This window comes from Sander vitreus, chromosome 18 (genome assembly GCF_031162955.1).
Source record: "Sander vitreus isolate 19-12246 chromosome 18, sanVit1, whole genome shotgun sequence".
NCBI classification, from domain to species: Eukaryota; Metazoa; Chordata; class Actinopteri; order Perciformes; family Percidae; genus Sander; species Sander vitreus.
The window spans coordinates 72501-76940 of NC_135872.1; the positions used below are offsets into that span (position 1 = coordinate 72501).

A 4440-nucleotide genomic window follows, 5' to 3' on the forward strand; every position below is an offset into this window, starting at 1 on the left:
GACCTGTAGCTCACCCAGTGGGAGCCTGCGCCCCACGTAGGCTGAGTCCTGCAGCGGCGCAGGGTTCAAATCCAACCGGCTGCCCTTTGCTGCGTCATCCCCCATCTCTCGCCCCCTTTCATGTCTCTCCACTTCCTAAATACAAGGAAAAGCCCCCAAAAAAGGGTTAAATTATAGTGTAATTAATATTGGGAAAAGACACAAATCAGTTGAAGTCAAAGTATGAGCAGGAAAGAGCAGTTTAGTGATAGTATGTGAATGACTTCATCCTTGTAATAGATTGAATAGTGAAAGATGTGAGAGGAAGGAAAACTAGTATGGTGTGGAGATATCCTGCCATCCAGGATTTAATGTCCTCCAAACAGCTAAAGGTTGTATTAATTGATGAAGTGCGACCAGGGGAGATGGGTAGGTACAGCTGTGTGTCATCAGAAGAAGTTGGACTGGACTTGGGTCGGGTACCGATGCCGAACCGATTCTTGAAAAAACTGAAAAATGACGTCAAAGAAAGGCTCTTTTATGGAGTTTTTTTAACAATATATTAACATTTTAAAGTACTTAAACATATAATAAGTCACCTAACACACAACTACAATCATTTAACAATAAATAACAGTTACACTATTAACAATAAGTAACTAAATAAATGTTGAGCTGGTCTGCCAACCAGCTTCAACCTTCAGCAGTTCTTCTGCAGAACAATGACCATATTAGCGTCTCTGGCGAGATACTACACCTCTCCTGACTTATGGGATGTCCTGCACAGGAGGAACCTCTCTCAGATGGTGTCCAAGAGGCCTGGACACCCAGGGCTGGACTGATACAAAAACTTGGCCCTGGTATTTTTGGCCCAGGCGGCCCACACCCACCGTGATTGGTCAGGCACGTTCCCTGCAGACAGTCGTCCTGTGCGTGCATGCTATGATGTGAGTTGCCTAGTGTTCTGTGTTCATGTGATCGTTTTGGATCCTTCGAGGGGTCCCAAGACTTATCTGTTGATCTTACCCTTAAATAATTAATTCTTAGAGTTATGATTTGTATATTTATGGTATTTTCATTATTTTTTATTATTGATATTTGATATTGTATTGCCATCATTTGTATTATTACTAATTTGCTTAATATTGGCTTAGCAACTTTAAAAACAGTTTACTGTTAATTTTAACTATTGTAAAAAGTGTCTGCTAAATACAATAACCCTTCCCAAAAGCTACAATAAAGCTGAGAGCAGTGTATGCCCTGGAAAAGACCAATACAAGAGAAGCTAATTAAGCCATTCAAGGAACACTGATGCTTGTACCAACACTGATGTTACAGATCACACCGACCGTCAGCTTCCCAACAGGCCGACCACTAACAGTCAGGTTACCTGACAGCTGCTATCTTTAACTGCTTGTTGTCGTTATGACGTGAGGCGCACACAACGCGCGCACACACACACACACACACACACACACACACACACACACACACACACACACAGCCTCCCTCCCTTCCTGAGAGTCCCTGTTAATTTGTTTACTCCTTACCACATCGTCATCTACTCTCTCTTCCATCTTTTCCTCACTCGCTCCCCTGGTCCCTCTCCTCCTCCTCGGCTTCTTCCCTGTCATGATGTTTCTGCTTCTTTGCATAGCGAGCCACCTCTCCTCCTTCCTCTCCTTCAGGTAATGCTGATGTTGAAGCAGCTACTACAGCCCCAAACATGTCAGAAATGTTGGCACATTTTGAAGCATCCGTCTGTAGATTCTTAATCTTTTTCTCCTGTAATTTCTCTGCACCTCCCTTGCACTTTGGTGGTCGTGTGTCCATTTTAACGTGGAAGTTAAACTTCCAGCATAACTATTACAGCTCGTGTCTCAGGGCCGGGAGGCGTGGCCATAGTGGGATTCGTAAATTTGCGGACCGGAGTGGGAAGGGGGTTCCTGGATTTGATTGGGTCAGGCCAGTGCCAATAAAGAAAATTAACCAATGGGCTGCTGTACGTTCCTTATGGGCCGGCCCGGCCAAAAAAAATAAAAAAAGGCCTATTTATATTGGCGCGTCTGCCCACCGGGAAAATGCCGGTATGCCAGATGGCCAGTCCAGCTCTGTGTACACCCAGGTATGAGTTTGAAAGGACAGACAATTTGGGGAGGCTGTCCTGCCTCCCCCACCCCTAGGCTACAGGGTCTTGTCCTGAACGATAGACTAGCAGAGCAAAGGTAGTATGTTAACTAGCGATCCCGTGCAGTGAATGGTTAATATGCTTTCACATCCGTTTTGGTGAGCCCAGAAGGGAAATATGGCATTTTAAAGGTAGCCTACATTTACGATAGCTAGCTAACGGTAGACTACAGAGAAAGTGGGACATCTTTACGTCCATTTCGGAGCGTGTACAATAAGCCGTCTATTAGCAGTGATAGAAGTAGAGTGCATGGCGGAGAATAGCGTGGACACGCGCTTCACACCGCGAGCGGGCACGTGCGCCACTCAGCAGAAAAGGGAGAAAGAGAATAGAGTCTGCCGCTGTCCGGAGCGACAGAGGTAAAATATTTCAGTTGGAACCGAAATTTGTGTTCTATCCGGTCCGAATACTACCGTTTGCGTAGGTTTCGGTACCCAACCCTACGCTGGACTGAGCTGAAGACAAAGCCAACCAGGACATCCAGTTCACATTTCCATTCACCTTCAGAGAGCTGAATGGGCTGAAAGAGGAAAAGTACAGCTTGGTGGAACTTGTTCATTACTTCTTTAGTGAAACCAAAGAAGCAGGAATCTGCAGGTTTGAAGAGTTCCAGGTTGTGTTCATCTTTGACGGTCTGGATGAGTGTCGACTTCCTCTGGACTTCCTCAACACTGAGATCCTGACTGATGTTACCAAGTCCACCTCAGTCAGTGTGCTCCTGACAAACCTCATCAGGGGGAAACTGCTTCCCTCTGCTCGCCTCTGGATAACCACACGACCTGCAGCAGCCAATCAGATCCCTCCTGGGTGTGTTGACATGGTGACAGAGGTCAGAGGGTTCACTGACCCTCAGAAGGAGGAGTACTTCAGGAAGAGATTCAGAGATGAGGAGCAGGCCAGCAGAATCATCTCCCACATCAAGACATCACGAAGCCTACACATCATGTGTCACATCCCAGTCTTCTGCTGGATCACTGCTACAGTTCTGGAGGACGTGTTGAAGACCAGAGAGGGAGGAGAGTTGCCCAAGACCCTGACTGAGATGTACATCCGCTTCCTAGTGGTTCAGACAAAATGGAAGAGTGTCAAATATGATGGAGGAGCTGAGGCAGATTCATCCTGGAGTCCAGAGAGCAGGACAATGATCAAATCTTTGGGGAAACTGGCTTTTGAGCAGCTGCAGAAAGGCAACCTGATCTTCTATTAGTCAGACCTGACTGAGTGTGGCATCGATATCAGAGCAGCCTCAGTGTACTCAGGAGTGTTCACACAGATCTTTAAAGAGGAGAGAGGTCTGTACCAGGACAAGGTGTTCTGCTTCATCCATCTGATTGTTCAGGAGTTTCTGGCTGCTCTTCATGTCCATTTGACATTCACCAACTCTGGAGTCAACCTGCTGTCAGAAGCAAAATGGTGGTTGAAACCATTTAAAGACAGATCTACACTAACATATCTCTACCAGTGTGCAGTGGACAAGGCCTTACAGAGTCCAAATGTACACTTGGACTTGTTCCTCCGCTTCCTCCTGGGTCTTTCACTGCAGACCAATCAGAATCTTCTACGAGGACTGCTGACTCAGACAGAAAGTAGCTCAGAGACCAATCAAGACACAGTTGAGTACATCACGAAGATCAGGAATAACTCCTCTGAAGAAATACGGCACTTCAGAGGCGGCTCTTCTGAGGCTGCTGCCAGTGGTCAAAGCCTCTAACAAAGCTCTGTAAGTGGATACATGAACACTTTCAAATATGCTAAATGTTATACATAACAAATAAAACATTTTGTTTGAGAGAATCTGTGAAGCTCTGTCCTCAGTTCTCAGCTCCCAGTCCTCTAGTCTGAGAGAGCTGGACCTGAGTAACAACAACCTGCAGGATTCAGGAGGGGAGCTGATCTCTGCTGGACTTCAGAGTCCACACTGTACACTAGAGACTCTCAGGTCAGTATTAAGCTGATTGTAAAGTGTTACAGTGGTTTTGTAGTTTCATTAAATTGAAAATAAAAAATGTGTTAAATTTACCACACCTTTTAAAACATTGTGTAACAAAATGATTGTAAATCAGATTATCTTTTAAGACCAGGGGTTTCTATTATTTTTTATCTCTGGTAAGACAAATTGACAACACAAACATGTTCAGACAAACACAAAGAATCAGCAGACAAAATAGAAAGGTTGCATAATTAAAAACATGGCTCTCAATCAAAATAAAAATTAAGAACAATGTTGTGAAATGTGTACATTTCTATACGGGCTGGGTGGCTGTAAGCTCTCC

General features: G+C 45.0%; 1 pseudogene; it reads left to right on the forward strand.

Moving 5' to 3' along the window:
- The first annotated feature begins 2068 nt into the window (after positions 1-2068).
- Positions 2069-3878, forward strand: LOC144533809 (protein NLRC3-like; annotated as a pseudogene).
- Positions 3879-4440: the final 562 nt, after the last annotated feature.